The 15,463-nt window shown below is 34.8% G+C and overlaps 1 non-coding gene and 1 pseudogene across 1 annotated transcript; one reads left to right on the forward strand and one right to left on the reverse strand.

The window, feature by feature from the left end:
• Positions 1-3,942: 3,942 nt before the first annotated feature.
• On the reverse strand, positions 3,943-4,049 carry LOC113697639 (small nucleolar RNA R71). The gene has a single exon (XR_003449925.1). It is a non-coding gene; the product is annotated as a small nucleolar RNA R71 (small nucleolar RNA).
• Positions 4,050-6,933: 2,884 nt separating this feature from the next.
• Positions 6,934-7,455, forward strand: LOC113697512 (histone H2B-like; annotated as a pseudogene).
• The last annotated feature ends 8,008 nt before the right edge of the window (positions 7,456-15,463 follow it).

The following is a 15,463-nucleotide window of genomic DNA, read 5'->3' on the forward strand; positions in this document are numbered from 1 at the left end:
CAATCCGATAAGCGTAGCCTCAGTTGTGTCCGTTACGTAAAACCACGTCAAATCTGTCTTTTGCTAGACTTCATTTCCGCACATGTTGCTAGCTTGATTTTGTACTTGCATTACCTTGAGCCTATTGAACGGCTATTGAAATGAGTTTGTTTTGTGTGTAACTTTGGGTTTGATTAAGGAAAAGAATGAAGCCATAAATAACTGGAAATAGGAAAATACAAAGGGCGTGCTACCCAAATTTACGCTCAAGGGCTAGGTAGACATATTTGCATCTTCTGTTACCGAGGTATATAAGTAAGGACTTGGCTGAACTTGTACCCTTGAGAAATAAACTAAATGACTGCTCGGAGTATGTTTTTCTTGTACTTTCGACTCAAATGGCATTTTCAAGTATATATATTACAAAGTTTTATAGTTTAAAAAGCGAGCAAGTGTTTCACGACTACTCTCCACGTGAATTTCAATTTCTTGATTTTTATTGAACGAAACGTCTAAGTTTCGAACCTTAGTCGATTTTTAAAGTTTTGAAGCAAAGTTTTATCACAGATTTGGATTTCGAACCCGGAGTATAACTCAGACGTGATTACTAGGGGCACTTCATTTTGGTGAGTGCTTCTAAATACCTGATTGAACTGGACACTTGTTTCCAATACTTGATCAATATGATTAAATGATATATGATTGGTTTGATCGGGCAAGAGTGTACTTTATCGCACTTGCCCTTATTTGATATATACTTGTTTATTGTTGAAATTGATTTGATATACTTGTTTATGATGTGCGGACTTCTTGGAATTCCAGAAACCCTGCGGCAAGTTACTCGAGTCGAGCCGGCAAGGGTTTGGTCGATTAGGTAACGAACCCTGGGTCTCATGTTTGTCGAGTGGAGTGATATCTCCTCGACTCATCGGTATACTCGAGTATTACCACCCGTATTTATTGAGGATTTTGGGCCCAGTAGGGGGTTTGAATGGTGGACGGAGAGTTGTGTAAGTGGTGTTCTGCTGGATTGGTTACTTACTTGAAAGTTGACGGAGTGTCAACTATTATGTGATCAAACTCCTGGTGATGCATTGGGAGTTTGGCTCCTGGGAGCCATTCGTATCCTTATACTTTGAGATGATTGTTACTTGTAGTGTTATTGTTCAAGTAGTGTTATTGTTTCTGTTAAAACTTTACACTCGCTTATTTTGATATTGCTACTTGAAGTGTTATTGCTCACTTTTATGAACTCCTCATACTCGTTACTTTGTTATATCGAAAACTTGTACTTATAAATAATGGTCCATTTGCTATTTGGAACCTCACTGGGCTTTTAGCTCATTCCACGCCATTTGTTTTCCTTACAGGGGTATGAACGAGGCGTGAGACGTGTACAGACTAGCGTAGTCTAGTTGTTTTGAATTTTGTAATTGTACTCGCACTAGTCGCTCGATTAGGGTTGAATGTACTGAAAACTTAAATCTTTTGATGTATTTGGGACTGTATGGATGGTTGAGATAGAAATGAATGTATCCGTATGTTCCAAACTCGGGAACCGTTATTTCGTTTATTATTGAGATTGCACCTTATTTTAATTGATGCGATTGAGTGAGTCCCGGCGAGAGTTGGGCAGGCGGTCCGCTAAACCCTAGGTACGCCCAGGGGGAGGTGGGGCCGTCACACTAGAAGGAGGAGATTTCTAGTCATTCGAGAGGGGATTATCATATTATCATCTTTAGAGCTTTGAGAGAGTCTTATTTTGTTCTCTCTAACTAGAACATTGTGACAACAATTGGAGATTTCATTGTACAACTCATTTTGTTGAAGAAATAGACGATCATTGGGAGCTTCTTCATTATTTCGGCTAAGTTTCCTTTATCTATCTTTTTACTTGTAATTCAATATGTGTTCATGCAATGAAGTTATGTTATTTCTTATCATATATCATATGAGTAGCTAAATTTCTAGATCTAGGGAGTAGATGAAACTTATGGTTATTTGATATGAAATGAATATAATTTACACTTATTACATCTTGTATTAACTTGTCCATTTATGCATACTTATAACTTGTTGTTGCTTGATCACCAATAATAAGTTTTTAGTTGTTATTATTCAATGAGAATTGGTAATAATGATGGAATAACATAAATGGAGCTTAAGGAGTAGACTCATGAGAATAGAGGTACATTTAAATGGATTATCTTTGCATTTCATGAAGATCAAAGAATTGATCTAGTTATTCACCATAAGAATAGGGAAAACTAGGCTATTCCTTGTTTCTATATCATGAAAATGAGTTTTGGTAAATATAGAAATACATCCCTAGATAAACAAGAGTAGTAACAAGTGGCAAATCTATTTATTTATATATTTGATGCCATAAGTGGACTTTATTTCCCGAGATCCAAGGTTTAGTGATACTCTCCATTGGTTACTTGCAAGTTCTTCAGTTAATTTAGTTAGTTAGTTAGTATTGTTATTTTCATTGTTATTATTGATGGTTAGTTTAAATAATAGAGCAAGTTAAGAATCTAGTACTTGTAGAAGTTGCTCCCCGTGGGATCGACCCGATATATATCCTAAACTACTAGTTGACCTGTACACTTGCAGTCAAAATGGGTGTCAAATGGATTTAAACTTGTACATATATAAAAAATCTATCAAATTTTTGGTGCCGTTGTCGGGAAGCGGCAATATTAGGACCAAGCAAACTTTATTAATTTAGACATTTTTTTAAAATTTTAGTTAAAACTTTTGTGTGGTATTTGTATAGATTTTTCAGTCGCTTTTTACTGTAAAATTACTAATTTTGTTATTTTCTCTTTGTTTGTAGTATATGCACCGAGTTTTACATATAGTCACACCTTTTGATCAGAAAATTAAAAGGACATTCCGTAGATAAAGAAGGCATACACCACAAGAAGAAGAAGAAGAGGCTCAACAACAAATAAAGTGAATCGCTATTGAGCTACCTTTTCAAGAAGAAATGGCAAAAAATGAAACAAATAGGCGAGATTTTAGAGATTTTGCTCTACCGGGGACTAGAGTTGCAAAAATGAGTCAAGTCGAGTCGAATTTTAGACTTATCCAACTGAATTCGACTTAATAACAGGTAGGCTTGAGTTCGAGTTCAAGTTCGACGAGTCAAGAAAATTGTGCTCAAACTCGACTCGACTAAGGAAAAACCAGGCTAGAGCTCGAGTCAACAAGGTTCACGAGCTGTTGCTCGATTTCTGGCTCGCGAACAGCTCAAATTGCTAACTCGTAATGTAAGTCGAATTTCTGACTCGTGAGCAGCTCGTTAGCTCGAGTTTCTAAAAATTAATCTAATAAAAACAACAAATAATTATTTTTCTTAATAAATAATAAAATTTTAGGGATATATATATAATTTTACGATTAAAATGAAAAATGAAAAAATATATATATACTCGAGCTCGCGAATAAAAAATAAAAAATATATATATACACTTGAGGCTCGCGAGCTAACGAACTTAATATTTTGAGTTTGAGTTCGATTTGGCCAACTCGACCTCGACTTGAGTTCGATGTTTGATCGAGCTCGAGTCAAACTTTGATTCGAACCGCTTGTGAGCGGCTCGATTCGTTTGCAACCCTATCGAGGACACAAGGCTCTCAAACATATATAGTAAGATCAATGGTAAATGCTAACAATTTTAAAATTAAACTATCATTAATTCAAATAGTTCAACAATCTCAATTTGGAGTTAATGCCGTAGAAGATCTAAATGCACACTTAGCCAAATTTTTTAAAATATGTGATGCAATCAAAATGAATGGAGTTAGTGAGGATGCTATAAGGCTAAGGTTGTTCCCAATATTATTGAGGGATAAGGCTAAAATTTGGCTACATTCTCATACCCCTAATACTTTCACTACTTGGGATGATTTATCAAGGATTTTTTGAATAAATACTTTCCATCAGGTAAAACGACTAAAATTAGAAAAGATATAACTAGTTTTAGTCAACTAGAGAGTGAATTAATATATGAAATATCAAAACAGCTTAGAGAGTTGCTTCAAAAATGTCCACATCATGGACTTTCGCATTGGCTCATTGTACAAATATTTTATAATGATTTATATTTTTCTACTAAAACTACTATTGAAGCAGTTGCTGGTGATGCTTTAATGGATAAATTACCCCAAGAAATCCAAAGTTTGATAAAGGAGATGGCAGCAAATAAGAGAGATAATTCTAGACGTCAAGCAGGTATGATTAAAATGGACACTCTCAATATATTAAGTGCTCAAATGAATAATGTAGTAAAGTTGTTAAGCAAGCAAGCCGGAGTTGGTCCAAGTTCTTCTTTCAATGTACATGTTGCTTGTTGTTCTATCTGTGGATGAAAAGATGATTCTAACGAGTGTGTTGATTTTGAGGAGGTTCAATTTATCAATCCATACTCGAATACATACATTTCGGGGTGGAGAAATCATCCAAATTTTAGATGAAAAGATTAAGGTAACCCTCAAAGGCCAGCTAATCCGCCGAAATTCCAACCAAAACAACCACAAACGGATACTAAATCGGGTTAGAAAATTGCGGTGGAGAAACTTGCAAAGGGCGTCGAGGTTCGAACGACTAGAGGAGTGATTGGACCAATTGACTAGGATATATAGAAATATGGAGGTTCAAATTGGTAAAAATTGCCGATTTAATCAACAATAGAAGCCGTGAAGAATCGCCTAGTAAAATCGAAGGCAGCTCGAGAAAGCATGTCAATGCTATCACTTTTAGAAGTGGTAAAATAATTGAGGGACCTAACTTTGGCAATTTAAGTGGTGAAAAAGATAAGGAACAAGAAATTGAAAGAGTAAAAGAAAGCCAAAATGATCATGTTGTCATTGATATAGATGTACCTCCTCTCAATTTAAATTCTAATGTAATTCCTTTTCCACACAGGTTGAAGAAAGATGGGAAGGATTGGGAGTTTGAGAAATTTCACAAAATTGTTAAACAATTGCATATTAACAATCCTTTTGTTGATACTATTACACAGATTCCCTCTTATACGTGTTTCTTGAAGGATATCATGTCAAAGAAGAGAAAAATTGTGGATAATGAGATGATAACATTAATGGAAGAGTGTAGTGCATTGATTAAGAACAAACTCTCTGTGACAGCCCCACTTTTTCCAAAGATGAACCAGAGGGGTCAGCGGACTGCCAGCCCAACTCTCGTCAGGACTCACTACAAACCATAGCAAGCATTACTTGAAATTTCTAAACTAACCAAAATAATATTCATTACATCCCAAAATAACTCTCAAATTCAAATCCTGTTAAGGAAAATAAAATGTGGGATGAGTTTACACTCAGTAAGCATTCCAGGTAAACAGACAAAATAAGAGAATAACACAATTTAGCATGTAAGCACGTTTTTTCAAGTAATATAGGTTCAAGTAAGTTGATACTCAACTTTAGAAAGTGGTAGTGCAACAATTAATTGTAATAGGAATCTTTAAATGTAAAATACTTGATAAATAATAACATTTATGCGTGCACTCAATCATTCGTTCAAGTAAATACAAGGATAAACAATAATTTAAACAATAAAAGGATACGAGACTCAGATGGAGCAACATTCACCTTATAACTGCCAATTAACAATCCCCTACATTTTACCACCTTATAACCTCCGAACTCCCATCTTATGTCCTCCAAAAGATCAACAATCCCCTCATTTAACATTCACCTTATGCCCTCCGAAAAATCAACAATCCCCTCATTTAACATTGTACTCAAAGCCTTTCGGCAAAGAGTTTGAGCTTTGCACTTAACATTAGTAAGTTATAAACCCAAAACTGTCCAGCTGACACTACAAGAAATTTGGTCATTAGTGACAATATTACTCAGTGATGAAAAAAAATCATCACAAAATGGGGTCCTTTAACCACAATACGGCAAGTTGTCACAATCGAGTCAAGGAAGCCAACACATCAGTGACGACCTTGCATTGTTGTCACAATTCGATTCCCGCCAGGAGTCATGAAGAGAGCGGGAACTGCAATAGTGACAACTTTCTAAAAGTCGTCAGTAATAATAGCACCTTTCTTTGACAACTTTGCTATTGTTATCACTGATAACATTATATAGCTGTTAGTGACAACTAGTTTTATCACTGTTTGATTTTAAATATTTATTGTTTTTTGCAACTATTACTCTTAATTTTTTGTAATCATTATGTGTTCTCTAATGATTTTTAGTTGTTGTATACTTACGAGCCTCCTTATTAGTTTAATTTTCTTGTATATGTAATAACTTCATTAGAATAAAAAATAATTAAAAAATAAAAAATTCATTAGTGTAAATAAACTTGTGACTACTTAACTTAGAATGATTATTAGTTAATTTGATATGAATTTAAATAAGAGTTTTCAAATTGAATCGGTTATCGAAGTGGATAAATCATAAACTCCATAGTTAATTAACTAATACACTTTATGTATTAGTTGAATTGTGCATTTTTTTCTTATTTGAAGATAATGGATTAATAGTGAAGTTTTATAAATAGTAGTTATAATTGATATAAAGTTTTAGCACTTATAAGAACTAGTTAAATTTTATTAAAATGCTTTTCCATTTATATGAATTTAAAAAATTTTGCCACTCATACTAAAATTTTTAATCATACTAAAACTTTAAAATTGTGACACAAAAATAATGAATAAAAATGAAATCTATATTTCAAATACAATTATAAAAGACAAAATTGCACCAATTTTTCTTGTGTAAAAAGGGGGGGAATTATGATGTCCAAATCTAGTTAAAATTAAAGACAAAAACAAAGTGGCGCAATTTTAAAATTCAAGGCAAAAAAAGAGGCGCAAAATTGTCCAAGTCTCTTGTACTACGTAGATGCAAAATAATAACTTTTCTAAGTGTTGAACTCTCTCTCAGACATCTCCCCTCTCCAGTCTTTAAATCGAAGCCCATTTTTTATCCTTCCCGTCAAAGTCTCTCTAATTTCAGCTTCAAAAGCAGCGATGGCACCAAAGGCGGAGAAGAAGCCGGCTGAGAAGAAGCTCGTGGCCGAGAAAGCCCCAGCAGCCGAGAAGGCTCCGGCAGAGAAGAAGCCAAAGGCTAGGAAGAAACTCCCGAAGGAAGGCGGAGCCACTGCCGGCGACAAAAAGAAGAAGAGAGTCAAGAGAGCAGCGAGACCTGCAAGATCTACATCTTCAAGGTGCTGAAACAAGTCCATCCCGACATCGGGATCTCCAGCAATGCCATGGGTATCATGAACAGCTTCATCAACAATATTTTCGAGAAATTGGCTCAGGAGGCTTCCAGGCTCGCCAGGTGCAATAAGAAGCCGACGATTACGTCGAGGGAGAATCAGACTACTGTGAGACTTGTACTTCCCGGTGAATTGGCCAAGCACGCCGTCTCCGAAGGCACCAAGGCTGTTACCAAATTCACTAGCTCTTGAGGAAATTGAAGAGAAAACGGTTGATTTCTAGGGTTAGTTCTTTCGGTTGATTTTTAGGGAAAATTTTTTACCTAGTTATCGTGAATCCCCTAGATTAATTGTATCCTCTACTTCTTGGCCCACTTGGGAAGGACTTGCTACTTCCCAAAGATTTTTGGTACAAAATCAGCTACAGCTGGACTTGGTAGGGGGAGAATTGAATAATAATGACCAAATTAGATGAGGCAATTAGACAAGCTTTAGATGAGGCATAATAGCATACTCATTTACCTCAAAATATTTATTGCTCTGGCTGAATGATTTTTCCTCCAGAACTGCGCACTTCAATTTTCTCCAAGGTTGCAACACGAAACATTCGTTCTGTTTCCAAGAGGGTAATCACTTCTATTTCTTCTTCCCGTCTCTTTTCTGCTTTGCCCGGAGTGATAACTATGGGACTATTTTTGGTTAATTGAAGGGAATTTTTTCTTTTCATTTTTTATTGTAGTTTGGATTTACTTTTCTTCTTTGTTTGGTACAATGAATCTGTTCTACTTCTAGCATCTTAGCTCAATCTGTTTTTGTGTAACTACATCTCATAGCATTCTTAATTATTGGTAAATGCTAAAGTAATGTTCTTTAATTGTTTGTGTTAGTAAAATAGAGTTCTTTCCTGCGTTCATATATGGTTCCTTGGTGTTTCTGGTGAAGTAATGACTTGTGGGAAAAGTTCCCTTTTCTAATCTGGGTATAGATTGTATATTCCAGGTGTTATGTGTACATCAAGTTGTCACATACAATAACACTAAATACTCAGATTTGGATTGGAAGGCATTTTCTGTAAGGTTGATTCAGGAAATGAAAACTTAATGCTTCTTTTTTCTTTGTGGAAATAATGTGTATGCTTCTTTTTTCTTTGTGGAAATAATTTGATGCATGGAGAATTACTTCAAGTTATGTTTATTGAATGCTTAGTCCTGACAATTGGCTTGTTCAATCTGAAGTTTTCTTCTTTCACTTCCAATATTCAGTGGCTCTTTGTTTACTTTTTCTTTACTATTGCATCACAGACTCACAGTTGTATGTCTTCCTATGTTATCTAGAATCTTTTAGAGATTTGCATCTGGCCCACATTTTCCACTGTTGACGTTAAATGAAAGGAGAGTTTGCCATAGAAGATAAAGTAGTGAAGCTGTCGAGCTTGTGTAGTTTGCTCTGCTTCTGAGAAGTTTTGATGCCTATGTGCTCTGGACTAGTGATTGACGAGTTTCAGTCAGCTTTTTGTTGCACTGATTACAGTAGCCAGTTGAATGTCAAAAGGGAGATTTAAAAAAAAACTCAGATTTGGATACTTTTCTTAACATAACTAGTTGGACTAGTCTTTGTGTTTAAACCTAAATTATGTAATTGTCTTGCTATAAAAGTGTGTACTAAGCTTTCATGCTAGGATATAAGTTGAACTTAGTGATAAGTAGGGAATAAACACGGACATCATCTCAAAAGTTTGTAATATGATCTATGAACTCTGTTTGATTTGTGGGCTTTGGTTGCACGAGTTTTAGTTACACGGGCAATGTATTCATGTGACTTTCCAGATTTTATTCTTATGAAATTTCAAAGTGGTTGTCACATGGGTGAAAACAAATTTTGCATAAAAGAATACCATAAATTGACTGGTCTGTATTCTTCTAATTAGATGTCATGGCTGATTACTGTGTAGGCGAATTGTCTATAGTTATAATATGTGGATATATTGTGGTGAAAGTTTGTATTATCTTAATGGATTATGACACTGTAAGTATTTATTTGCAGTAGCATTTTTTTTAATGGGTTGCAGTTCCATGGTTGATTTTGTGCATTAATTTAATTTAGTTGTATGGTTTGACAACTTCAATTTCATAAGGATGATAAAATTCTTGCTTTTGTTTTACTCAAGTGTTTTAGCATGGTGTGCTGAATACGTTTTTCAATCAAAGCTAAATTAGAGGTTCAAAGCAGTTGATTATCATGCTCTTTTCATTTCTATTGCACTTGTTTCTGAGCTTTATAATGTTATGGAACTTATCTGCTATACTTGCTATGTTACTCATTTCATTATGATTACTACACCGATACTTGGATATGATTGTAATCATTCATACATAAATTTTTTGTCTTTACATTTGATTGTTATTACTTGATAATACATTTTCATTTTAGTAGTACTTGTACTCCGAGCATGTGTGTCCAGTCTTTGAAATTAGTGAGTTTTTGAAGCCAATCTGAAGCTTTCTTGAGTTCTAAAGTTTCAAGTGCTTTATCTCTTACTTTGCTCTTGTTCAGTCACTGTCTAGACGATACATAAAAGAAATGATTCAACTTATTTTCTTGCAAATTTCTAAGTTCTCTTTCTTGTCTCAAGTTTTTATTATCACCTACTAATAATTGAAGTACTTCACTGCAGATATGTTGCTCATTTTAGATTTTTGGAAGATCAGCAGCCAGAGTTGCTAATTGACTCAAGAACTGTAGAGAAAATCCTATACTCAAGAAATTTTTCGACGACACATTAAAGTCATCACTGATAAGTTTTATTGACAACTTGACTAAAGTTGATGCTCGTAATGCATGGCAATAAAACTTAATAAGGTAGATTTGTACTCCAGAGTTGCTAATTGATGCTCGTAATGCATGGCAAAACCTTTTTCTGATCATACTTTTAATAAGGTAGATTTGTAATAGTACAAATCAAGTGCAATATGAATCATGGACATAATTTTCTGCCCAATTGACTTAATGAGGGCATTTATATAGATGGTTTAATTTTGGGTAGTAAGCTAATTTAAAATAACCTTTTACGGGTTGAAGAATGAACTTAATCAAGTTATTGTAGCACAGCAATTTGCAGCGAATCATTGTTTTATGTTATCCATGGCTAATTTTTATAAGTAACAATCCTTTGTCTTCAGTAGAACATATAGAATATAAATAAGTTATTGACATTACTAATACTTTAATAGCTAACTTTTGAGTTCATTTGGGATATTGTTCTTGTTATGACAATTCTTCACCTTCTTTATTCTTTTCCTTAATAATTTCCTACTCATTATTTGAGTTTGTGATAAGTAAATCTAAGATTTTTTTCCTTTTCAAAATGCTTGTTACTTACTATTGTTATACTACTTTATGCAGACAAATGCTACTATGTCAGATTTTGTGCAAAATTCACAGCTACTAAGTGGACTCAAGAAGGATGAAGATAAAGCTTCTTTTTTGGCTCGTGAAGTGTTTTGGAAGTTTTTATGACTTTTGAGGCTCGGATGCTTTTTGTAAACTTGATTGGCTTTGCATGAACAATTTGGGTTACACAGTACCACTTCTATTGTAGTATTTGTAGGATGACATTGAACTTAAACATTATATTTTGGTCCTTTGTAGCATAATGGATGCTTTTAGCTATTAATTAGCAGGCCTTTTATGGTTCTTTTGATTTGATGAATTGTTGGATTCCTTTTTAGTATAATGGATGCTTTTAGATATTAATTAGCAGGCCTTATATGGTTCTAATTTGATGTATTGTTGGATTGGTTGCTTTTAGGACAATCGTTTGTATCAGGTTTCATAGTGACAATATATTGTTACTAATCAGATTTCTCCACTAACAACAAAAAGTTGTCACTAAATAGGGTGTATAACAAAAAGGTATATAGTGATGATAAATGTTGTCAGTAAAGAGCCATTTTTAGTGACGACTCTAAAGAGTTGTGAGTAAACAATCAATACCAACGGCAACTATGAAAAGGATTTTACTGACGACACTACTACGAGCATCATTGATAAGGTGAAATGTTGTCACTATATATGTATTTATTATTGACAAAAAATATTGTCACTAACGAATAACATTTACTGACGACATTTAATGTTGTGACTGTGTACCTTTACCGACAGAGATTCACTGACGACTTTGTGACAACTAAAATGTTGTCAGTAAAACACGTTAGTGACGACTTTTACATTTTCTGTGATAATAATCAGTTGTCACTGATGACCAAATTTCTTGTAGTGTGATCCGACCTCGCAATTGGCGGGTCTCGGATAGGGTGCCAGCATAGGATTAAACTTAGTTCAGTTGAGGCGATAAAGTACACATCGGCCTACATTCTTGTACATTTATCACGCATTCATGCAATGTGAACATGCGTTCATAGCAAATTAGCAAGACAAGAAAATCACAACAATCATTCACTTATTAACATGTCATTCAAAAGAGAGTCACTCACTTAAACAAATAATAACATTTTCTCAAGTCATGCATAATCAAATAACATACATTGGAACACTCACCTGTTAAGAAATGCAGAGTTTGTCCATCAAGTCCCATGGTTAACCTCACCTTCTTTTCCCAATCCTAGGGCAATGAGTGAAAGTTGTTAATATCCTAGATTTATCTTCCAACCCAAACATAAGTTCATTAGGTGATCAAGTGGGTTGTTAATCGACTCAATTTACCATGCAAGTTAGATAAAAAATGTAGGAAAAGGTCATAAGAAAATGAGTTTGACAAGTGCAAGAAAGTTGAGTAAAAGGAAAATCTCATTCAAGTTCAAAAGGGTTTTCTCGGGTATAACAGTTGTGCACGCGCAGTCTCGGGAAAATGACCATATCTCATTGTAGAAAAGTCGAAATCACGCTCCGTTTGCGTTGTTGGAAAGTAGACCCGAAGAGCTTTCCAACGGTATAAAATGCAAACTATAGTTCCTCTCCTATCAATACCAGAAGTCCATAGAAGTCGATTGATTTTCCTGTTATGATCAGCTTAGGACTTTGACAAAATTACCCTAATCCTCCTTCCTAACCTCATTCATTTTGACTCAGATTCATCCAATTCAATCTCCTAAAGCTAATATACAAGGGGTCAAGTTATATAGCACTATTTAAGATTAAAATTCAACACACAAAACGATAAAATGAATCAAGGCAGTCCGGCCAACAAGGAAGAACAAAACAGTCCGCTACCTTGCCAAATCAACCAATTTACTTGCTCTATTTCACCTTAATTCACATATAAGTTTAAACCAATGTTTAGCCAAGTTTTAAGGTTCAATAAGTCACAAAGATCAAGGGAAAAACCTCCAATCCATGGCTGGCCAGCAAGCAACCCCAAAATAAAAAATTTCCACCTAGTTTTCTTAACTTTACTCCAACAAACTACCACTCAAACACACATACATAACATCCACTTCTAGGGTAAGGTTAAACCAAGTTCCTTGAGCACAAATCTGTTATTCTTGGTTTTGATGATCACAAAAGTTCTTTGAAATGTCTATCTAACCTTCTTCAAATATAAGTGTTTTTGCCTATCAAAGAATCAGGAACTAAAATGTCATGAATTGCAAATCAACCAAAAAGAAGAAGCAAAAACAGGACACTCATGTCGGACGTCCGAAAGGAAACTGTCGGACGTCCGAAGGGATGAAGAACATCAGGAAGGAGTCTCTGTCGGACGCACATCGATCATGTCGGACGTCCTAAAAATTCCATAAAGTTTTGATGACTCTCTGCCAAGACTCTGTCGGACGCTCGCAAGGAATCATCGGACGTCCTAAAGGACCGGACGCATGCTTCGGACGAACATCGATATCATCGGACGTCCTAAAAATTCTTCGAAGATTTGATAACTCTCTGGACGTCGTTCGGACACTGAAGCTCGGACGATAAAATTCCATCGGACGTCCGAACAACAACTTGACTATTTTTCGGACGATGTGTTCGGACGATGAATACTCCATCGGACGTCCGACAGCCCCAACGGCTAGCTGACTCTTCATATGCCTTCTAGCCGTTGGAAGTATTAATGAAGTCCATTTTTGGTTCCCTTCAAATACAAACGACTCTAAGTCAGATAGGAACTTTTGCACACTTGGTCTACAAGATCTCAAGAGATATTTTAGCTAGAAAATAGTCTCCAAAGTTAGATTTGTTTTCTAAGGAGTGTGAACTTCTGGTGAGCTTTTCTCTTGTGGTTGAAAGTTTCTTTAGTGTAGCTTTATTGAGGGTTATCTGAGTGTTTGTAAAACTTCTTAGCTTGACTAAGTGAGGCTTAGGGCAAGGAGGAAGTGCTCCCTCCATTGTACATCTAGTTGATCATCTTTCATCAAAGAGAAGTTGCTCAACCTTGTGATTGGTCTTCAAGTTTGAGGAAAGCTTGGTAGACAATTGGTTTGATTTCCTATTTTACTTTTTGTTTAATAAAATTCTCATTGCTTATCTATACTTGTTTTTCTGATCAATATTGCTATTGTCTTCTAATCTACTTGGTTGATCTTTACTAGAAAAGAAGGTAAATTTTTATTAAAGAAAAAGTGCATAAATTTGGTTAAGATTTTAATCAACCCAATTCACCCCCCCCTCTTGGTTGTGTTTGGGACTTACAAAATCTCACCAAAACAACACAAAAATCCTCACAAAATTGAACCAAAAAATTCAGCTAGCCCAAGCATAAATTCCAACTTCTGATTGTTCAATTTTTACTTCATGTGCACCAAGTTAACTATACTTACTTTAACCATGATTCTCATGCTAACACAACCAAGAAAACCTAAAGAAATCCTCACCTAATACACATAACCATACATCAAACACATAGAAGGCATAAACATAAACCCATGATCTAAGCTTCAAAACAAGAACCTAAGCCAAGCCATCAACAACTCAAGTATCTAGGTTATCTAAGCACCTTAATTACATGCATACCCTACTAATTCAAAGTATTAAAATTCATGATTTAAGGTTTACCTCAAACTCTTCAAGCTTTGCTAGTTGCGCCAAGAACACCAAGAATCACCTCTCAAGTAGCAAGCCAAGGTTGAGTGGAATCTAGTTGAACTTGTAACGACTTGAAAATTTGTTTATATTTTCTTATAATTCCCTCTTATTTTAAATAAGTTAATTTATTATTCCTTTACTATTAATTTACTCTCTCAATAGTTGTAATACATCTTACAATCGATAGTTTTACTTTTACTTTTATAGTTAAAGTAAGTTAGGATTTTTGCGCATTTTGGTAGTGTGATCACTTGGTGAGATGTGTATACTGAATTTGGTGGATAAGAGTGAGTATTAGATAAGAAAAAGTGTGTGATTAGAAGTGCTTAATAATAAGTTAGTGAATCATAAGTTAAAACAAAAGTACAAGAAATTTAAGGAAATAGGTTTGAACCGATGTGCGCCATTTGCTATCGATTAAGTACACCGCTTGACCAATACTTTCTTGCCTAATCTTCTCGTTTTTATTTCACCTAATTCTCTCTAAATTACCCCTTATTCCAGCTGAAATATTTGACCAAGGAAAAGGTGAGAAAAGAAAAAAAAAAAAAGAAAAGCAAGGTTGCCAAGTGTTGGCAATCAAATGAAAGTTTGACCAAGCCAAATTCTTCCTTCTTATCTTTCATTTTGGCTAACATTCCCTCATTATTTCTTCATGGTGGCTGAACTTAGGGAGAGAAAAAAACAAGAGAAGAAACCTCCAACTACAACCTTGATTTGCCTTGTTTGAGTTGAATTACAAAAATCTAAACTGATTAAACTTGCACCAAGGGTGTTAGGAAGCTTGGGGTGTTGAATTTCTTGGGAAAATTTGATTGGTTCTTCACTTTTCAAGAAGTATTGGAAGATATAAAATTATTAACTTCCTTGCTCTTTCTTATTCTAGCTAAATATGGTGTAGATGGCTTGAATCTTGAAATATTATGGATGATCTTCTAGTTTTGATGTAGATTAGTGAAATTTCAGTTACGGTTTTGCCATTTTATCCTTGATTTATGTTGTTTGACTATATTATGTTGGTGGTGAGCTTGGATATGAAATTTGTGAGGTGCTTAGTAGCATGATTGTGACTTTTTAGCGTTAAAAGATGAATTTCCAGCTTTGTTAAGAAATTTCCAACTTTGATAGTGGATGATTATTTGCTAGAAATAAGCTACAATTTGATGGTTTTTGGCCTAGATTAAGAACTACCTTTGTATGTTTACTTGTGGTGATTGAGTTGGGCTGATTGGAGAAGCA

Source organism: Coffea arabica, chromosome 6e, assembly GCF_036785885.1.
Source record: "Coffea arabica cultivar ET-39 chromosome 6e, Coffea Arabica ET-39 HiFi, whole genome shotgun sequence".
In the NCBI taxonomy this organism is placed as follows: domain Eukaryota; kingdom Viridiplantae; phylum Streptophyta; class Magnoliopsida; order Gentianales; family Rubiaceae; genus Coffea; species Coffea arabica.